The sequence below is a fragment of the Pan paniscus genome, chromosome 1, assembly GCF_029289425.2.
Source record: "Pan paniscus chromosome 1, NHGRI_mPanPan1-v2.0_pri, whole genome shotgun sequence".
In the NCBI taxonomy this organism is placed as follows: Eukaryota; Metazoa; Chordata; class Mammalia; order Primates; family Hominidae; genus Pan; species Pan paniscus.
The window spans coordinates 69,178,402-69,201,382 of record NC_073249.2 but is presented as its reverse complement, the minus strand read 5'-3'; the positions used below and the strand labels follow the sequence as shown (position 1 = coordinate 69,201,382).

Below are 22,981 nucleotides of genomic sequence, written 5' to 3'. Positions count from 1 at the left end.
GAAAGACCAAACCCAAACCACAGTAGTGACCAGATACTTAGTGGCAGCCCCAGCTGCAGGTATGGCAAGAAGTGGCCAAGGAGGGGAATCTCCATGACCACAGAGGATGCAGTGGGCATTAGGGACCTGGCATTTGCTGTCAGAACAATCCAGTCAGGGTAACAGGTGGTGTTGCAGGAGATGAGTGGAGCACACAGCAGGGATTTGGGGAACAGGAGATCCATGGAGATCTACACATGCTGACAGCTCTCAGCATCGGGTTATCTGGCAGCTCAGAGCAGTTGCTGTGCCTGGAGTGGTTGGGTACTCAGCCTGGCTGAGGCTTGTCTGGGAGAACTTTCTCTGTCATTGTTCATCTTGATCTGTGAGAAGCTGTAGGTGCCCCTAAGGCTCAGTGGGAAGATAAAACCCCAACAAGTTGGTCTGGAAAATCGAAGACCAGCAAGTGGGTATGGTCATAATAATTTTAATTTTTTTTTTTTTAATTAGAGTTCTGGCCAGGTGCAGCGGCTCACGCCTGTAATCCTAGCACTTTGGGAGGCAGAGGCTGGCAGATAACCTGACGTCAGGAGTTTGAGATCAGCCTGGCCAAAGTGGTGAAATCCCATCTCTACTAATAATACAAAAATTAGCCAGACATGATGGTGAGCACCTGTAATCCCAGCTACTTGAGAGGCTGAGGCAAGAGAATTGCTTGAACCAGGGATGCTGAGGTTGCAGTGAGCTGAGATTGCACCACTGCACTCCAGCCTGGGCGAGAAGAGTGAAACTCCATCTCAAAAAAAAAAAAAATTAGAGTTCGCTTTTCCTTTTTGGCCTTCCTAGACTGCGCAGGTGTCAGCAGGAGGACCAGCCATCCACTTTGGCTATGGCAGCAAGGCTTTCTGGTCAGTCTGGAAATCAGTAGGTATGGAGATTGGCTTGCAAGTACTCATCAGAGCTCCTATTTTCTTTTCAGGAGGCAGCTGTATGGAGGCCAATATGCAGACAAGGGAAGTAACTCAGGCATTTTGGGGGAGAGGTACAGAAAGAAGAGAAAAGACTGAACTGACTGCTGTTCTGAACAAGAACTGTGACTATATGTGGTACTCCCAGAATGGTGAGGTCTGGGACACTTGAATAATATGGCTATACTGTGAATGATGTTACCTAGACAGAATGTTTATCCCAGTTAAGTGATAGGCAGGGAACTAAGGTATCGAGGGTCTCAGGTATAATGTCCTGAGGGGTCCCATGAAAGCAAAGATAACAGGTGTATCTTTTATGCCTCTTAGAGCTGTACGAATGCTGTAACTCAGGGATCTATAAAGCCCTAAGTCAAGCAGAGGCACAGGTGGAAAAAGGGGCAAATTTGATAACCCAGAGAAGAAAGCCTGGTGATCAAAGCAAGGAGACAAACCTGAGGCTGCCATCAGGTGCTGAATATGAAGTGAGGCTGTCAAGGGACACAAGGTATTCAGTAGTGGATAGGGTGTGCGCAGAGAGGAAGGCTGGACAAATATCTGAATCAGGGCCATGGCCCAGGGCTGATATTTTCTGAAATGCCTAAGGCATGATATGTGAGCAGGCCACTATAGTTAGAGTGACACAGACAGAGTGACAGAATAGAACAAACAGCAGAATCAGTTTAGTGTTGAGTGTGTTCATCTGGTTAGACTAATTTCCTAGTCACAAAGATAAAACTGAGAACATGTTTTTTTCCTCTAGCCAAGTGGTCCTTTACAGGCAGATTAAAGACACCAGCTATAGATAAACACGAAAGCAGCTTTACTGCTACTTCCCTTCGTTTTCAGTTCTGGTGGGCAAGTAAGGAGTCTCCCACTCCAAGAGAGAGTAAAGGTTTAGAGCTACTCCCAGCAGGGTTCAGGGCATGCTTATGGCAGAGAGGAGACTTGCCTTCCCAGCCTCCTGCAGGCCCTAGGATGGCCTGGGTCTAGCCAGAGAAGGACAACAGTGAGTCAGCAAGTTATAATGGGTTTAACAGTAACAGCCGGGGTGGAGTTCACGTTCTGTTTCCTCAGGCTTCCAGAAAGAAAACCAGAGATCTCTTATGTAGGACTAACCAAGTATAATCTTGTCTTACTGAGTATAGCCAAGTATTCACAGTTTGGGTCACTGTGAATGGAATTGTTAGCAGTGGAGAATCCGTACGGGTCGGCAGCAACCTCAATTGGGGCATAAGGCAGAGGGAGAGACCCAGGCAAGTTTTAGAGCAGGAGTGGAAGTTTATTAAAAAGCTTTAGAGCAGGATTGGAAGGAAAGGACACTTAGAAGAGGTCCAAGTGGGTGACTTGAAGGACAAGTGCGGTTTGACTTAGGGTTTTATATGTTGGCATACTTCTGGGGTCTTCTCCCCTGATTCTTTCGTTGAGGGTGGTTTGTCCATATGTGTAGTGACCTGCTAGCACTTGGGAGGTGAGCATGCGCAGTGTGTTTACTGGAGTTGTACTTACGCTCACTTGAAACATTCTTCCCTTTACTGGTGACATGCCCCCAGAAGATCAAATACCAGTTAAACTCTGCCATTTTGCCTCTTGGTGCTCATGTGTGAGTCCGCACGCCCAACTCCTGGGATCTTATCAGGAAGCTGATGATCACCAGTTTCAGGTTTCTTCTATCTATAGGGAGACTGCCTTTCCCTGGAGCTGGCTGCAACCATTATTATTTTAGAGAGACAGTTAACAATGGCCCGACCATCACCTGATGGTCGCCTGACTTTCCCAGTGGGGTGTGGGGGCCCTCTTCTGTCCTGTTTGTGTCTGACTAGCTACCTACTGTAACAGGATGACCATATAATTTATCATTCAAACTACTAGACACTTTTGAGAGTGAAGGGGGGCACTATTAGTTATGTTGGCAAAACAGGTGTGAATGTGGATGTCTCTGGATAATCAATATCTACAGCCATCCAACTCATATATGGTAACCCAATCCTTTCCATTTTTTCTAAAAAGCTAGCCATGCTCTTAAATTAAAACACAGCATTTGAGTCTAAAGTCGGATTGCCAGTTAAAATACAAGATGCTCTGTTAAATTTGAATTTCAGATAAATGAATACTTGTAAGTATAAGTATGCCCTAAATATTTCATAAGACATACTAAAAATTATCACGGTTTATTTGAAATTAAAATTTCACTGGGCATTCTGTATTCTTATTTGCTGCTGACAACCCTAGTCTAACTAGGGTTAGACTAGTTTAACTAGTCTAAAGTTAAACTACTGTGTTGTATTCAATTCTATCATCCTGCTTATGATGTAAGTCTTTTAGGCTCCAAATGATTTAGGACATAGTCTGGTTAGCAAAAGGAGAAAATTGAGGCATCTGTTCCAATTGGACCAGTCACCTGAGCCACTAAAATCAGCTTTCTTAAATGTCTCTGAACTAGGAATAGGCTGGGACTAGGTCCCAGTGCTTGGGGTGAGCCAGGCCAGCAGGTGAGTGTCCTCAGTTGTGGGACAAGGGGCTTAGTAGATAAGCATCTTCTCCCCGCTCGATGTTCACCTTTGCTTAATCTCCTAGGCCAGTGGTTCTCACCCCTGGCTGCATATTAGAATTGCCTGGGGAGCTTGTAAACCCACTGATGTTTGAGCCCCACTCCAGACCAATTAAATCGGGATCTCCAGGGGCAGGCTGTGGCATCCATGGGTTCCCAAAAGTTCCCAGGTGATTTTAAGGTTCTAATGAGAACCATTGTCCTATGCCCTCGCTCTGTTCCCAGTGGCATCAGTTCTTGTTTAATTCTTCTCCTTTAAATACCCTCTTTGTAGTATTGGACATTTTATAGCCCAGAAAATATGACTGGAGCACCTGTCCTGTGTTAAAATGGCAGCATGGATGGGATTTGCCCAGAAGGGCTCCTTGTCCTTCCATGACCTTGTCTTGTGCTGACTCCTGGCTCTCTCCAAGCCTCCCTTCTCCTCCCTCCTGCTTAAGCCTCTCTTCAGCTTTGGCTTTCCTTGTCTCCTCCTTCTCTGTTTATAACATGTCAATTTCCATTTTGCAGCTGGTTTCCTTTCAGACCCATCAAGTGGCCGTCCTATTGGCTTGGACTGAAGACCCCCTCTGGAGAACTGTCTCTGCAGCCTATACTGATGACACTGGCCACTGTCCAGGGCTCCACCCCAAGGAGTCCAAGCCCCAGACATTTAGCCTTAGAGAGAATCCAGATTTTGCATTTCCAGTGCAGGGATTGATGGAGCCTTGTGTATCAAAGTGCCAATTTCTTTCTAACAAGCTGGGGAGGATACCGTTGACAGCAGCAGAAAGGGGTAGCAGTGGTTTGCTTTCCAAATGGTAATAAGAAGGTCCTGGCAGTGGCACCCTGTCCACGTATCATTAAAAATGGACTCTCCTGCTTCGTTTGGAATTCAACCCAATGAACTTGAATAAACTCTGGACAATGACCAGCACAGAGCCCTGAGCAGGATGCAGCAAGATTATTTGCTTTACTCATCTACTGAGTACCTACCATGTGCCAAATACTATGCTATATACCGAGTGTACACTGGCAAATAAAACAGATATGGTCCCTGGAGCCTATGAATCTTACCATCTAGCCACAAATAATAAAAATAAGAAGAATCTGAAGGACAACTGGGACAGAAATACTCAAGCAGAATGAGGGTGAGATTGAAGTCCCTGAACATACAGTGCCCTTTACATTTGATCTTAGCCAAAAGGCCGAAAGAGATTACAGTGCTTTTTAAAGGTAGCATTTCACCCAGCCAATAATCAATCCCTTTGTCCTTCTTGAGGTGCAAGGCCACACACTCAAATTCTTTAATCAAACAATAGGCTAGTGCAAATGGAGCTATTTCTTAAACCCAGCTGTTTACACAGCAGCTACAAATCTGTTCAGAAAGAATCCCCCACCATCCACAACTGTCTATCGAGCAGATGTGCAAGAGTATTTGTCTCTCACCACCAGGGTTGCAGTCAGGACAAGAGAGCAGGTTTGAATGTCTTCGGCTCCTAGAACTTCACAAGCTGTGTCTTCAGTGCCCAGAGGCGGCTGCAACCTCTCCCCAGTTCTCCTCTCAGAACAACGGAAATTTTTTTTAGAGGCGTAATAAGGAAGGTTTGCATTGAATTATTAAACAATGGGTATTGAAAAATATGTTTTCTTTGACCTCTGTACTTCTAGCTTTTACCAGTCAGTGTTTTCTTGTAACAAGGCTAAGATATGTATAACACTGAAATGGATGTCTTCTTATATAATATTTTACAAGCTTTTGAAAACCTGTGCCCTTTAATAAATTTTAAAACGTCTCATGCCCTTCTTTCATTTTCTGAAATTCAAAATAAATTAAATATCAGGGGACACAAAAGCACAAGAAGAAAGCACTGCTTTGTTTTCAAATCAGGCCCCAAGCCACTGCCCTTGAGATTCTTGTGGGTCAGCACAAGCACCCCTCCCATCTCCAGTTCCTGAGACTCATTGTTCCAAATGGTAATATTAACATTTGCCATGTTCACTCACAGATAACTTTCCATTATTTCAGTTGTAAACATTTTCTATGTGAAATAAAATATGAGATGAGACCAATGAAACAATAGATTTTAAACAAATTAAATAAGAATTTTTGCAAGCAAAGGAGCATCATGCCTTTGAAATGGCCACTTTTGGGGGCCATGCTTCTAGGGCTAAAATACACATGCTTCTGGGGCTAATACCTTGGCTCCAAAAATTGGGAGGTACTCATTCAGTGCAGCGGAAAGGAGTATAAGCTTTGGAAGCAGGTGATCTGGATGCAAATCACATTCTGCCACATTTTAGCTGTTGCCGCTTTGACCTAATTGTTTAACATCTTTCTGAGCCTCAGTTTCCTCAATGGTAAAAGGAGAAAAAAGATAAGAAAAAATGAATGCAAAATGTCTGCACATCTCAAGAAGCTAGTAGTTACCAAGATTGGAACTATCACTAATGATATGTCTTTTCCTTAGAGATCTTTTACGATGATTTTTTTTTTTTTTTTTTTTTTTAGAATCTCATGTCTTTTAAAGTCAAATTAAGAGAATAGAAGTGGATAATAAATGGCTGGCCGTTCTAGTTTTAGAGGGGAAAAAAACTGTTGCTATAGTCACTATCCTACAATTTTGTGTGGTTTGTTAAATGACTCTGAAGTTCACTCCAAAAGATGTTTCCAAAATGTTCTGAGCGACCACATTCTCCTTAGAATTGTGCACAGACTGGCTGGGTAGCCACTTTGAAGGGATTCAATTCCTTTGAATGTTTAAGTAAGTTGTTTGGTGTTAAAGAAATTCTCTTTGTTTTATGGCCACACCACAAATATGGACATTGTAAAAAAGGCTTAATGATTGCAAATCCGCCTTGCCATTTCCTCTATGTCCAGATATATGTCTTTTTAGAACACTGATGTGTAGTAAGCAGAGATTTTTTTTCCTTTTTAATTTTTTTTCCCCTTTGATTCCTGAACCTTTGTCATCGACACAGGAAAATTAGACCCAGTCCCTGCTACCAAAAGCTACCGCGATCATTCCACAGTTTCACACGCTTTCAGGTTTCCATTTTCCTTCTCTCACCCCAGATGCCTGGCATACGCGATAGCAGCAAAAACAAAGTCTGTTGCATTTTTGGAATGTTATTAACACTGAAGCAGCCCAGGGATTGCAACAGCTAAGATAGGGATCCCCACCCCCAACTTTTTTCTCACTAGAGAGCAAAGAGCAACTCTTAAATCCAGAGAGCAAGGAGAAACTTGTCCGGAAGAGGCACTCAAATGCATTGAATCCACTGATTTCCCTCTGCTTGCCACCCCAGCCTTCACCACCCCATCTCGACTTTCCCACAGGAAAACCATGTTAGGTGTTAGACAATGATGCCACACAATAGAAATATAAATCCAGTGTTTGTCTAGCATAATATAAATGGCACTGCTGAACTCCATCCTTCCTCCCATTAACAACATCAGAGAGATAGTTAGTGAGGGGCAAAATCATCTGTGATTGTCTCTGCATGGATGTTGAAATTGCTCCCCCCAGGGTCTTCTAGGGTTTTTAAGCATAAAGGTGTTCATCCAACTGAAAAAATTGTATATCTATAAGCAATTTGAGATTCAGCATGTCTGGCAATGCACATTTTTTTAAGGATGAGGAAATGCAGCATGAAATGTGTTTATGTATGCTGTGTTGGGGAATTTCTGAACCTTTCACTGTCATCTTGAAGCCTTTAAGAGGGAAGCTCTTGAGGATGTTGGATTATAAAAGTCATTCTCTCATTTCTGGGACTTAAGGACATGTCTCTGAGCATAACAAATGTGCGATCACAAATGAAGGTGCCTTGAGCTTAATGGAAGAAAGGTTTATCTTCAACACTGACATTTCTACTTCTCTAATAAAATCATATTGTGCCTCTTTTCTTATTAAAAGGTTTCTCTGCCCTTCCCCTTTCCTAGGGCTGATGGGATTCATCCCCTAAAGCTGGTGTGGTTGGCAGTAACAAGGCCGAGTAGATTTAGCTGGTATGATCAGGAGATTGGTTACAGGGGAATTGAGCAAATAAGTAAACATATTGAAAATGATGGGAGCCAGGCCGCTCACTGTTGGAGAGATCTATATTTGAGTTACAAATATAGAATGAAAGAAGGCTAGAATAAATGCTGTGGTGTTGGAATAGAACTGAAAGTATTGGTGTGAACTCCTGGTTTTTAACGTAAATATATAACAAAGATTTATGTGTATTATGTGTGTATATATAAATATATACACATATAGAGATACACATATACTTGCATAGACATATCTATCTATCTATATACCTAATTTCCTAGCTCTATCTGCACCGAGTGCCTGAAAGTAAAGGCACCCAAGTAGCAATAAGCATACCTAGCATCCACATCATGGCTTCTAGATATTATTCTTTATTAAAAGGAAATAGGACTCCATCAGGAAATAGCTGATTCCAGGATGTGGTAGTTTTAAAACTGGTCCACTCGAAGATATCTACATCTTAACCCCTGGAACCTGTAAATGTTACCTTATTTGGAAAAAAGATTTTTGCAGATGTGATTAAGTTAAAGATTTTTAAATGAGGAGATTATCCTGGATTAGTCAGGTGGATCCTAAATGCCATCACAAGTGTCTTTATAAGAGAGAGACGGGGGAGATTACAGACAGAAGAGGAGACAGCGTGACTATGGAGGCAGTGATTCAGTCACAAGTCAAGGAGTGCCAGCAGTTACCCCAAGCTGGAAGGGTCAATAGACAGATTCTCCCCTAGAGCCTCTGGAGGGAGTGTGGTTCTGCCAATAGCTAATTTCAGCCCATTAATATTGGTTTCAGACTCCTGGCCTCCAAATTTGTAAGGGAATAGTTTCTGTTGTTTCCAAATCTGTGGCAATTTGAGATGGCAGTCAAAGGAAGCTAATATACAGGCCTGGGGCAGGGAATGTCCAAGATGAGCCTGGAGCATCTTCTTGAGCCAGAAAGTGAGGTGATGCTCAGGATGAGAAAGGACACAGGGACCAGCCTGAAGGGACTTCCATGGGCCAAAGTGAGGGCAATAAAGAATCAAAGGGAATATCAAGAATAAAAGTTGGGCACGGTGGCTCATCCCTATAATCCCAGCACTTTGGGAGGCCAAGGCTGGTGGATCACCTAAGGTCAGGAGTTCGAGACCAACCTGACCAACATGGTGAAACCCCATCTCTACCAAAAATTACAAAAGTTAGCCGGGCATGGTAGTATGTGCCTGTAGTCCTAGCTATTCAGGAGGCTGAGGCGGGAGGATTGCTTAAGCCCAGGATGTTCAGGTTGCAGTGAGCTGTGATTGTGCCACTGCACTCCAGCCTGAGCAACAGACCGAGATCCTGTCTCAAAAAAAGAAAGGAGAGAGAGAGAAAAGAAAGAAAGAGAAATGGAATTAGAATATCACCATTTGGCAACCATCAGAATGGAAATTAATTTGGACAAGAATCATCAATGGATGCAAAAACTAGTGGATGACAGTTTGATGAGAAACAGCATCTTTACATCATCTCACAGTGTCTTCCAACAAAATACTTGTTAACTCTTATTACCCATTTTTAATTTAACATCACCAGTAATGGGACAAATTGACATCATGTACCCTTGATATGATAGACTGAGAACAAAGCATTACTCTGTGGTGTTCCTGCCAAAAATGCATGACATAAAGCTAATCACGAGGCAGTATCAGAGAAACCTGAACTGAGGAGTATTCTACAGATAACTGGCTGTACCCTTTGAAAATGTCAGAGGCATGCAGGACAGGGAAAGGCTGAGAAACTGTTCCAAATTAATTACTTCCAACAACCAATCCTCAACTGCATTCTGGACCCATAAAGGATATTATCAGGACAGATGGTAAAATTGGAAGTTTGTGAATAAATGGTGACATTGTATTGATGTTTCTACTTAGTTATGTAGGAGAATGTCCTGCTTTTAGGAAATGCACACTAAAGTATTAAGAGATAATGAGACATTATGTCTGCACCTGCCTCTCAAATTGTTCAGCACAATAATTTATAAAAATACGCAGAAAGATTGAAAGACAAATGTGGTAAAATGTTAACAATTAAGGACTCTAGGTAAAGGGCATATGGGAGTTTGTTGTAGCATTCTTGCAACATTTTTGTAAGTTTGAAATCATTTCTAAATGAAAAGTTAAAAAGAAAAAAAGATAATTATTCTACCATGGTACCCTGTAACTTTCATTCAAAAAGTACTTATGGAATTCCCATTCAGAAAGTGAAAGGGCATTGGAGGGAAAGCCAGGGTACCTGGTTCTGCCACTCTCTGGGTCCCCTTGGGCAGGTAGCTTAACCTCTCTGAACCTCAGTCTCCTCAGCTTTATCATTCTCTGCTTTTCTACACCTAAGGCAATTGATTTCACTAGTTGGTTTAGTTCTGATTTAGAAGGAACCAACAATGGCATAGTTAAAAATCATTACTGTGGAATGGGGAGTGGCTGCTAGTGAATAATTGAATGTCATTTCTTTTTGCAGGCAAAAATGTTCTAAAATTAGATTGTGGTGATGACTGAATAACTCCATGAAAATAGTCAAAAATATTGAATCATGCACTTGAATGGGTGAATTATTTGGTATGTAAATGATATCTCAAGGAAGCCATAGAACTCATTGCTGTTGATTTTCTCACCCCACAGCCAACCGTGATTCTATAAGGTTAGACTGAAGAAGCCTGTGATGTAATGGTGATGGTTTAACAGCTGGGTGAGTAGAGAAGACATTCTCATTCCAGAGGCAGGGTGAGAAGGAAAAGAGCAAATGCTAAAGGAACATTTCCCAATGGCCGAAGAAAGAGTGTGAGGGACATTTCAAGTGCCTGCCCCCAGCCTCTGTCATCATCCTTTGCCCTCTCACTCTACGAGGTCCTTGGCTGACCTGATCCTTTACTGTGGTTTCAACTTCCTCCCATAGGTTGGTGACTCCCTGTGTGATTTAGGATTACATGTGGCTGCAAGAGGAAAAGGAAACTAAAATACTGGGAGCTTAAAAGCTTAAGCAAAAGCTAAGTTTTAGAATGTCTTTTTCTTCCTCACATAACGTCTGAGTAAACAGTCCAGAAGCTCCGTGAGGTCTGAGATCCTCTCTCTGGGCCTCCCTTTACAGCCTCAGAGGCTGAGTGCCAAGCAGCTCTAGCAAGCATGATTCCCATAGACAGCCTGAGTGGTTCCTTCTGGAGTAGAGCAATGTGATGGCCCTGCCCAGGACCCTTCTCTCTTGTCTTCTTTAAGTGGTCTCATCTGTGTTGTCCAAGATGGCAGCATTTATCTTCCAGGAAGGAAAATGGCAGAAGGGACAGAGGCAGATGAAGGGGCGCAGGGTACACGTGGGCTGAATCTTAAGTAAGGTTTTCAGAACTTCTCATTGTCTTAGTCATATGACCATACTCAGTCTTAATCATACATGTCTTAGTCATAGGACCATACTCAGTTGCAAGTGAAACGGGGAAATGTAGTTTTTATTCCAGGTGGCCATGCACCCTGCCCCCCACAGAAAAGCGAAGGGAGGGAAGGAATCCTATTACCATGAAATAAGAATAAACAAATATTAGGGGACAACTGGCAACCTTGGTTGCTATTTCCAATCTATACTTCTAGTCCACACCCATATAGTCAATTGTCTCCCGGACACCTCTACACAGATGACTCACAGACAGCTAAACAAAACCAGCCCTAAATGGAAAGTGTTGTGCTTCCCCACCTACTCCCGTCCCAGACCTGCTCCTCCTCCTGCAATCACCACCTCAGTGAATGGTAATGTCATTCATCTACTTGGATGAGAATCATCTTAGACTCTTGCATTTCCTTCACTGCCTGTCCTCTCTCCCTGCCCTGAGAGTGCCACCCCTGCAAATCTCCTCCTCCCCATCCCCATGACTTTAGCCGAGACTCATTTTTTTGCTGGTCTGGATTACTATAGGGGCCTTAAACCAGACCTCCTACCTCCAAGTTGTCCCAACTACAGTCTTTTCCCCACCTTGTGCCCAGAGTGCTCTTGGTGAAGAGAAACCTAATTTTCACCTACCCCTCCTTCGAACTCCTGGGTTTCTCTGTACCTTTGGTGGTAAAGGGGTTTCCCCGTACCTTTGGTGGTAAAGTTCACTCTGTTTAAGCATAGCACCCGAGGCTCGTCAGGATCTGGCCTCTGCCTGCCTCTCCTGCTCCATGTGCTACCTCTCCCTACCACACAACCTTTGATCCAGTCCAATGGTGCTGAACTATGGGTAACAGTTCCCTAAACAGTCAGCTGATGCATGCCACTCTGCCCCTGCACAGCTGCCCATTCAGTCTGAAATGACCTTCCCATTTTTGTCTAATTCCTACTTCTTCAAATCTCAGTGTGAGCACTGCCTCCCCAAGGAAGATTTCCTGGGTTCCCCAGTCTGATTTAGGCATTCTTCCTTTTACTGCCCTAATACACCATCCGTAATTATCTCAGTACTCACGTATTTGTATATCTTTCCCACTATACTACAAGCTCTTCAAAGGCTGGGATCTTGTCTTTTTTTTTTTTTTTTTTTTTTTTTTTTTTTTTTTTTTTTTTTTGCTTTTTTATCTCATATGCCTGGCACATGAATATTTGTTGAGTAAATAAATATGCCAGGCTCAATCCTACACATGTTTATATGTCATTTATATGGGGAAACAGGCTCAGAAGAATTGCATGACATGTCAAAGACCACAGTGCTAATAGTACAAATGGAAATTAAATCCAATATTCGTGCCTCTTTGTGTGTTCCTACTTAGACAAATAACATTTATGGCTGTTTTGAATTGAAATGTGGATGCACCCACTTTGCAGTTGATTAACCTTCATCCTAAGTCTATTATCGGAGGTGTGTATTTCTTCTCTTCCTCCACATTCTTGAGTCTACTAACACATTTCCAGGGTACTTACAAAAAACAGAGTCTTGTCCAGGCGTAGTGGCTCGCGCCTGTAATCGCGGCACTCTGGGAGGCAGAGGCAGGTGGATCACCTGAGGTCAAGAGTTTGAGACCAGCCTGACCAACATGGTGAAACCCCGTCTCTACTAAAAATACAAAATTAGCTGATCATGGTGGCACATGCCTGTAATCTCAGGTGCTTGGGAGGCTGAGGCAGAAGGATCGTTTGAACCCACAAGGCGGAGGTTGCAGTGAGCCGAGTTTGCACCGTTGCACTCCAGCCTGTGCAACAAAAGCAAAACTCCATCTCAAAAAAAAAGAAAAAAGTCTAGGCTGAGCACAGTGGCTCATGCTTGTAATCCTAGCACTTTGGGAGGCAAAGGTGGGAGAGCCACTGTGCCCAGTAGTTTGAGACCAGCCTGGGCAACATAGTGAGACCCCCATCTCTACAAAAAATATTTAAAAATTAATGGTGTGTGCCTGTAGTCTTAGCTATGAGAGAGGATTGCTTGAGTCCAGGAGTTCAAGACTCCAGGGAGCCATGATTGCACCAATGCACTCCAGCTTGGGCAAGATAGAGTCTAAAGATAGAGTCTAAAGTCTTTGCCTCCTCCTGGAAAAATGTTATCATTGTTCTCTACCAGCGGAGTCTGTTTCTTTACTCCTCCACTCCTTCAATGAATATTTGTTAAACACAGCTCTGTGTTAATGCCTAATTGAGACATAAACATGCAGAAACTAAGATATTTCAGCCATTATCAGAACCTTTTAATCTTTTTGTTAGAGCCAAGGAGATTCAGCTTTGTCTAAGGATACAATTACAAATGAAGAACAAGGAACAGAGCTGTATGTGTATGTTCGAGGTTGCATGCTATTATTGTTCCTTCTGAAGCAAGGCAGATATAATCCTTGTATTGGAAACAGGTTTCAGGTACAATAAACAATGTGCTCCCTTATCTCAGAAGCACAAAGGTGGTTCAGCCAGTTGTTTACCACTCAGGTATTCCTTATTCAGCAGTTTTCGTACAAAAATGCTACCTTTTAATTTCCTAATGCTCTGCCCTCCCAAAAGGTAATAAGAAATAGAAACTGGGTACTGCCTAAATGAATTCACTTGTGTGGAAAACAAAGTCATTTTTATATACTCCTGCAATGTGCATTTGACTACAAGCCAGAACATTTTACACAAGCAGTGGAATTCATCTCTTGAAATTGATTCAGGTTTTCTCTGATAGGAGGGGTGGAAAAGGAAAATGAAAAGCACGTGATTATAATTGCACTTGGAAGCAGTCCCAGTTACAAGAGCAGTTCTTTAAAATTATTCTTTTGGTTTCACCTTAAATTATCTTAATGGGAGAGTACAGTTTAGTAGGAACAAGGAAAAGTGGGAAAAGGAAACCTGGAAGTTTCTCTTTTCTTTTCTTTTCTCCTTCCTTCCTTCTTTCCTTCCTCTTTCTTTCTTTCTTTCTTTCTTTCTTTCTTTCTTTCTTTCTTTCTTTCTTTTTTTCTTTTTTTCTTTCTTTCTTTCCTTTGACAGGGTCTTTCACCTGGGTTGGAGTACAATGGCATGATCATAGCCCACTTCAACCTCAAATTCCTAGGCTCAAAAGATCTTCCTGCCTCAGCCTCCCAAGTATCTGGGATTACAGGTGTCCACCACTACAACTAGCTACTTTTTTTTTTATTTTTAAGTAGGAGTGGCTATGTTGCCCAGGCTGTTCTTGAGGGCTCAAGCAATCCTCCTGCCTCAGCTTCCCAAAGTGCTGAGATTACAGATGTGAGCCACTATGCCCGGCCTAGAAGTTTTTATTTATTCATTCAATAAATATTTAGCACCCACCACATGGAAAGCACCACATTGGGACCTGTGGAAACATGATGATTAGTCAGATAAAAGGTCTGCCTTCAAGTGAGCACAATACTGCAGGCAAGTTAATACACACACACACACACACACACACACGTACGTATTATCCTCACTAATCTAATTCAATCTTAAAATTTTTGCTACCTAAACCCAAGAATTAAATAGATTCAGATACATTTTAGAATAAATCCATCTCCATCCCAGCTTTTACTACTTGCTTTCCAAAACTCAAGAACCTCCAGTCATCAGTACTTGGACACACCATTCAAAATCAGTCTCCAAATTCAGGAACCTGATCGGTGTGGCTGGCAGGATACTTTAGTACTATGTAACATGATAAGGGCTATAAGAGTGGCCCCAAATGCTATGAAGCTTGGAAGAGTGTGAGATAGGCGTAAAATCTAGTGGAGACTATATTTTACTTTTGCCTTGAGCAGTGGGTAGAATGTTTCATCGCCAACCTCGGTGCCATGACATGTCAAAGACGCAGCACTAATAGTATATATGGAAATTAAATCCAATGTTCATGCCTCCTTGTGTGTTCCTACTTAGACAAATAACAACCTCAACCTCAGTGCCCTCTAGCAATTCTTTTATTTCTCCCCTATATGTCCTTTCCCCAGCACCCCCCTTTCTAAGCCTTTCACCAGTCTTTCAAGTCCCCTACTTCTACTTTCCTCCCTTCACTCTCAGAAAATGACCTTCCCTCTTACTTTAGATAGAGAAAATAGGGACTGCCAGCCCTGCATGACCTCATTTTCCTGACTACATTCACCTCTCCCCAGTAAAACCACCCCACCTTTCTACATTTCATCCATCCTTACTGAAGCCATCCTTCCAGTGTTAACAAGAATTCTGGATAGAAATATAGTTATAATTAAGTATTATTCAGGCTGCACGTTGACTCACTTACTTGTAACCGAAAGTCACATAACCCTAGATACTAACCGTATGTATCCCCATTATGCCAATAGATAGAATTTCTGACAGAATCATAAGGCTTTCATTTAAGAGTTGTTTAAGCAGATCCTGAATTCCAGGAGAACAGCTAACAACCAGTTTAGAGGCTCTCAAGGAGGAATCAGTTCCGCATGAGAATAGAGTTTCTTCATCTCCCTGTCCTAAGACTTCACCCTGCACTCTTGGACCAGTCAATGGTGACACTTCAGCCCACTCCAAAACCCTTAAAAACCCTAGCCCTAAACTTCCTGAGATGGATTTGAGGTATATATATATATAATTTTTGGAATTTATATAGATATATGTTATGAGAATTAGCTTACACAATTATGGAGGCAGAGAAGTTCCACAATCTGCTGTTTGCAAGCTGGAGAAGCAGATCTAATTCATTCTGGGTCTGAAGGCCTGGGGACCAGGGGAGCCAATGGTACATCTCCCAGTCCAAGGCTAAAGGCCAGAGAACCTGGGGGGCCACTGTTGTAAGTGCTATATTTCAAAGGCCTGAGAACCAGAAGCACTGATGTCCAAGAGCAGGAGAAGATGGATGTCCTAGCTCAAGAAGAGAGAGAGTAAATGCACCCTTCTTCTGCCTTTTTGTTCTATTTGGCCCTTGAAGGATCGGATGGTGCCTGCACACATTGGTGGGAGAGGATCACAGACACACCTAGGAATTACGTTTTTACCAGGTACCTGGCCAACTCTTAGCTCAGTCAAGTTGAAAAAAAATTAACTGTCATAAAAGTAATCCCCTAGGATTTGACCTTTGAATTTTCCTTTGAATTTCTCCTTTGAATTTCATGCTTTCCCAAATCTGTAGGTCTGTGACAAACACCTACTGTCATTTTTTTCTCTCTTCAGGGCATTCCTTCCTTTTCTAATTCCCGCTTCCCCTTTCCATATGCTTTGGGCTGCCAATAATATGATTTTGCCTGTCTAGCATGGGTTGGCCCATGTCCCAAGCAAGGCCAATTAGAGTCTGTTTCAAGGGTGGATATGGGCCCTGGTGGGCAGAGTCAGTTGCATTATTTTCTTTGGGATTGCACCTATCTGCCCAGTATAAGCCTGACCATCTTATACAGGGTGAGTCTGCCTGAGAACAAAGCCAAGGAGAGGCTAATGATGCCAAGAAATACAGAGCTAGAGCACTGACAACATTGTTTTTAAAGCCTTGGAGTTTTCAGTTACGTGAGCCAAAAATTTCTCTTTTGGCTTAAGGTTGTTTGAATTGGGTTTCTGTTGTTTGCCACCAAGAATTCTGATTAGTGTTGTTATCTGCCAGTCAGTTCTCCTCTCTTTCCAGTAACTTTGGTCTCTCCCCTCAAAATTAACTCATTTCCTTCACCTAAATACATGCTCCAGACTCCACCTGTCTAGGAAAACCCTCCTTTAGTCCCGTAGCCCCTGCCTGCTCTCCCTCATTCCCTTCCTAGCCACAAGCAAGAGTTGTAGGTGATGAGATTTTCCCTAGTCTGTGGCATAATCAATAACATTAATAAATGAATAAGAATAAGGTTAATGCATTGAGGTGGTTTTTGTTTGTTTGTTTTGTTTTTAGAGATAAGGTCTCACCCTGTTGTCTAGGCTAGAGTATAGCGGCACAATCCTAGCTCACTGCAGCCCCCAGCTCCTGGCCTCAGGCAATCCTCCCACCTCAGCCCCCACAAGTGGTGAGGACTACAGGTGTGTGCCACGATACCCAGCTAAAGTTTTTGTATATATATTTTTGGCAGAGACAGGAGTCTTGCTTTGTTGCCCAGGCTTGTCTTGAACTCCTGGCCTCAAGCGATACTCCCTCCTCAGCCTTCTAAAGGGCTGGGATTACAAGTGTGAGCCACCCACCATAGCCAGCCCACCAAATCTCATGTTGAATTGTAATCCCCAGTGTTGGAGGTGGGGCCTGGTGGGAGGTGTTTGGGTCATGGGGGTAGATCCCTCCTGGCTTGATGCTGTCATTGAGACATTGAGTGAGTTTTCATGAGATCTAGTTGTTGTAAAGTGTGGCACCTCCCCACCAGCCAACACATCTTGCTCCCATTCTTGCCATGTGAGATGCTGGTTCCCCCTTTGTCTTGTGCTGTGAATAAAAGCTCCCTGAGGCCTCCCCAGAAGCCAAGCAGATGCCAGCACTGTGCTTGTACAGCCTGTAGAACCATGAGCCAGTTTAACATTTTTTCTTTATAAATTACCCAGTCTCTAGTTGTTTTTTTTTTTTATAGCTATGTAAGAATGGCTGCTATAAACATTTGTGTACAGGTCTCTGTGGACATATGTTTTTATTTCTCTTGGGTGAATAGTAAGGAGTAGGAATGCTGGGTCGTATGGTTAATGTATGTTTAATCTTACAAAAAACTGCCAAACTCTTTTCCAATGTTGCTATGCCATTTTGTATTATCAGCAATGTATGACAATTCAAGATACTCCACATCTGTGTCAGTACTCGGATTATCAATGTTTGTTTGTTTGTTTTGCCCTTTTAAAGGGTGTGTAGCAATGTTTTATTGTGGCTTTAATTTGCATTTCCTTAATAATTAATGATGTTTAGCATATTTTTATGGCCTTACTTGCCACCCATGTCTCTTCTTTAATGAAGGGATCTTTTGTTCATTTAACAAATTGGGCTGTTTATATTCTTATTGTTTTGTGAGAGTGCTTTATATATTCTAGATACAAGTCCTTTATTGGATATATTTTTATCATATATTTTCCTCTTAATCCGTAGCTTGTCTTTGAGTGACAGTGAGTAGAGTTTTAAATTTTGATAAAGTCCAATTTATCAAATGTTCCTTTTATGCTTCATGCTTTTTGTGTCCTATCGAAGAAATCTTTAATCAGTGATTTTGTTTTTAAACTATGCTTATTTAATTCAAAGCATTTGAATTTATTTTGAGATTGTGATTCTTTCTTTATTGGACTTAAAGTATCTTTTTAAAATAATAAAGTAATAATAGATAGAATTGTGTGTGTGTGCATGCATGTGCACACATTTTCATGCCTGGTAAAATAGAGTTGACCAATGTTTCTATGTTGGCTTCATAGGTCAGTTTCCCTAAGGAACATACATGTGACAAATCCTCTCTCCCTGACTAAACTTTAGTAAGGCTTCACTAACCCCTTTCCTCAACTAGGCTTTGACCTTGGGCTTCAGTGTTCTTTCTTGTCAGAGTCGCATCACCCAGTGTAGCAAGAATCCTGTTAATTCAGTTCAGAGAGAATCTACTACTCTCTTTATTTGATCACCCTTGATATCAAATCAAATTCCTCATCCCCCACCATCTCCTAAGTAGTATCTGATCACCCTTGTCAGCCTTCAGCAAGAATCTTGTTGAGTCGGTATAGCCAGATTCTCTTACCCCTGATTTTTCATCTTAGTGATTTTTCACCCACTGAACTCCAACCCTGTTCTTGGCCTATAAATCCACACTTGTCCTTGTTGTGTTGAAAACTGAGTCCTGTTCTATACTGAGGCCTCTTTCTCCCTGCTACGATAGTTCCTGAATGAAATCTGTTTTTATCACTTTAACTACTGCCCAGGAATTGTATTGGGAAGTGCTACCAGAAACAACACCTCTAAAGGTGTGGGCGAAAGCAGATTGAAAAAAGGAGATGAATGATGGTGCTGTGGCAGCAGAGGCCTCAGCTGCTCCCCTGGGAAGTTCTGGAGCTTGGATGACCCTGTGGAGCTGCACTGAATAGAGGGAAGGGTCTGGACTTGCATCCCTCAGCCCCTCTGCCCATCGAAGGAGATAATGTGAGAAATTAATATAAAACGTGGTATAGAAATGGGAGAGAAAAATTATTTGAAGTGTAGTGAGTTTGGTGAGGCAATCCTTTTATAAGGACAAATAAAACAAAACTAATTAGTCATTTGTGAAACCCTTCCCATGGCTCTGTGACCTCTGCCACCCAGCAACCCGGTATCCTGGCAACAGTCTCTGGGCCTTTTGCCTGGTTTGCCTCATTCCCCCAGGGTGAGCACACCACTTTTACCTGTTCTGTTGTGTCTTACCCTCAGAAGAAAAAGAATGACTATTTGTCTGAGTGCACATGGCTGCCCTTCTAGGCTGGCAGGTCTGGGTGATAAAGAAACTGCTGAGGGGAAAGTCCCTCATGCCCAGTAGCAAATCCAAGGAGATGTGGACAAGGCTTTTACAATAACTTTAGTGAAGAATAACTCAGCCAGGCATGGAGGCTCATGCCTGTAATCCCAGCACTTTGGGAGGCCGAGGTAAGTGGATCACCTGAGGTCAAGAGTTTGAGACCAGCTTGGCCAACATGGTGAAACCCCGTCTTTACTGAAAATACAAAAATTAGCCAGGCGTGGTGGTGCATGCCTATAATCCCAGCTACTCGAGGGGCTAAGGCCGGAGAATCGAGACAGAGAGAGGCTCCACCTCAGAAAAAAAAAAAAAAAAAAAAAAGAGTAACTCCTGGCTGGGCATGGTGGCTCATGCCTATAACTCCAGCACTTTGAAAGGCCGAGGCAGGAGGACCCTTTGAGGCCAGGAGGTCAAGACTAGCCTGGGCAACATAGAGAGATCCTATCTGTACAAAATAAAAATAAAAATTTTAACTTGGTACACACCTGTAGTCCTAGCTCTTCAGGAAGCTGAGGCAGGAAGATTGCTTGAGCCCAGGAGTTGGAGGCTGCAGTGAGCTATGATCATGATCATGCCACTGCCTTTTGGCCTGGGCAACAGAGTGAGACTTGTCTTCAGAAAAAAAAAAAAAAAAAAAAAAAGAATAACCCTTGAATGCATGTGGGAAATGATGGTTTGCTGGTTTTAATTCACATACTTGGTCGTCACCCATCATTGAGCCCTCTGCTCCACTTCTCAAATCATTACAAATTGTTGTCAGTCTAAGCTGAAAGGCAGACAAAAGCTCAACGTTGCCTACCAAACAGCTCTGCACAAATAAATCTGGCAGAGGAAGAGGGGTTTTTTCTTCCCCAGAATGGCCTAACCTCTTTTAGTACTCTCAGCAAAAAAGAGCTCCTGGCCAGGAACGGTGGCTCACACCTATAATCCCAGGTATTTTGGAGGCCTAGGCAGGAGGATTGCTTGAGCCCAGAAGTTTGAGACCAGTCTGGGGTAACATAGTGAGACCCCCATCTCTCTCTCTCTATAAAAAGACCTCCTGGGCATTGGAGGGGTCAGGGGAGATAAAGTAAATCTGCTATCATATTTTTAATCTGACCCACTAGAAATGAGGAAACCAGCCTAGAATTGCTCAACTAGCTTGTGGCAAAGTCAGAATTAGACTCAGATCTCCTCCCAGCCAAACCAGAAGCCCAAGCAATCCTTGATTATCCTAGCTTCTCCACTCTCACATCCACTGAGTCACTAAGTTATGTTATTTTGACTTAAAAATAGCTCTCAGGCTTATCTCCTCCTTTCCAATGATCATTGCTTCTGCTTTTGCTGAGGTTCTACCTAATCTCTCGGACAGTTGCAGTAACTTCAAAACTGGTCTCTTTCCTTGGTTTATCCATTGCCAGTCCATTCTGCACACAGTAGCCAGTGTAATAATTTCTAAGCACAAATCTGACAACTCATTCCCCCACCTAAACGTTTGCACAGCTCCCATTCCTCTTCATGGTAAGTTCCATCCTTGGAATGACAGCAGTTATAACAAATGTGACTGCAGGCACAACTGATGGTGGCTTTAACTATAAAGACTTCTATTATTTTCTTAAATGTTCTAATATAGGCGGTCTTAAACTTGTTTTGGTGATTCTGTGATATTGTTGAAGACTCGAATGTTTTCTGTCCTTTCTCTTTTTTTTTTTTTTTGAGACAGAGTCTTGCTCGTTCACTAAGGCTGGAGGGCAGTGGCACGATCTCAGCTCACCACAACTTCTGCCTCCCGGGTTCAAGTGATTTTCCTGCCTCAGACTCCTGAGTAGGTGGGATTACAGGCACGTACCACCACGCCTGGCTAATTTTTGTATTTTTAGTAGAGGCGGGGTTTCACCATGTTAGCCAGGCTGGTCTCGAACTCCTGACCTCAAGTGATCCGCCCACCTCAGCCTCCCAAAGTGCTGGGATTACAGGCAGGAGGCACCGTGTCTAGCCTGTCCTTTCTCTTTCATCCTTAGGGTGAGGTTTGGATCCTCAGGCTTCTCATTCTCACTATGGTTGTAAGATGACGACTGTAACTCTAGATATTGCATTCTCATGTGTCAGCATCTAGATCATAAAGGAAGGGAAGGAGCAAAGGAAGAGCTCTGTTACAGAATTCTTCTGTTTTTAATCAGGGAGGAAATTCTTTGCTTGATGCCTTCCTCCAGACTTCTTATATTTTGGGCCAGAATTGAATGCCATACGCAGCCCTAAACCATGCATTATCATCAAAAGTAAAGAGGATTGCTATGATTGGTGCTATGGCTTGACTGGGCCCTCCAAAGTTCTTGTGTTGAAAATCTGATCCTTAATGTGGTGGTGCTGGGAGGTGTGGCCTAATGGAAGGTGTTTGGGTCATGGGGGCACCATTAGTCTCAAGAATAGATTAATACTGTTATCTTGAGAATGGGTTCATTACCTTGGGAGTGGGTTCCCTATAAGAAGATGAGTTCAGCCCCCTTTTTCCGCTCTCTCTCTCTCACCCTCTCTTGCCCTTCAGCCTTCTGCCATGGGATGATGGAGTAGGAAGGTCATTTCAAGATGCTGGCCCCTCAATCTTGGACTTCCCCACCTCCAGACCTGTAAGAAATAAATATCTTTTCTTTATAAACTACTCAATCTCTGACATTCTGTTATAGCAGCACAGAACAAACTAAGACAATTGGCTTAGGCCAATTGCAATTTATACTCTGTCCCTGGGCACTCTACCACCTGAACAAAATCAAAACTCTGTTAGCAGTAAGAAGAAATGGCAAATGTGATGACAGCCCAACCTGTAATGTGTGCACCCCAACCTATAAGGCTTGCGTGAGCTGGCCTCTACCTACTTCTTCAGCTTCATATTCTGCCACACTCCTTTATAACAGCCTTTCACTCTAGCCGCATGGAACCACTCACATTTCCCAGAGCAGTCCTCCATGACTTTGCACATGCTGTTCCCCCTGCCTGAAGTATCCTACTGTCCTGGATAATCTTATGAACTCTTTTCCTTCTTGGAGAGCTTGACTGAACTGTAAGACTTCCTGATCCTCCAAAGCAGGGTCAGTCTCCCTGACCTTTCCTGGTCTAGACAGTGCTGGCACATCGTAGTTGCACAACAAATGTATGTTAAATGAATCTTTTCATCATTCCAATGTGCTACTATTTTGAGCCCTCAGAACTGCCACTGCTTATACTTTAACTAAAATCATTACTTTCATCATAGAGCCAGTTAACAGATTCCTTAGCATATGAAAAATATTTCTAAATAGTAGGATCGGGTTGCTTATCAATTTAAGTAAGAAGCTGTCTGATACAGAATGTGATTTTGGCCGGGCGCAGTGGCTCACGCCTATAATCTCGGCACTTTGGGAGGCCAAGGCGGGTGGATCACGAGGTCAGGAGATTGAGACCATCCTGGCCAACATGGTGAAACCCCGTCTCTACTAAAAATACAAAAAAAAAAAAAAAAAAAAAAAATCAGCTGGGCGCGGTGGCGGGCGCCTGTAGTCCCAGCTACTCGGGAGGCTGAGGCAGGAGAATGGCCTGAACCCGGGAGGCGGAGCTTGCAGTGAGCCGAGATAGCGCCACCGCAGTCCGGCCTGGGCGGAAAAGCGAGACTCGGTCTCAAAAAAAAAAAAAAAAGAAAAAAAGAATGTGA

General features: G+C 42.9%; 1 long non-coding RNA gene across 1 annotated transcript; it reads left to right on the top strand.

The window, feature by feature from the left end:
* Window positions 1-3: 3 nt before the first annotated feature.
* LOC134728765 (uncharacterized) lies at window positions 4-5,269 on the top strand. Its single transcript, XR_010109556.1, has 3 exons — window positions 4-449; window positions 959-1,099; window positions 4,006-5,269. It is a non-coding gene; the product is annotated as an uncharacterized LOC134728765 (long non-coding RNA).
* The last annotated feature ends 17,712 nt before the right edge of the window (window positions 5,270-22,981 follow it).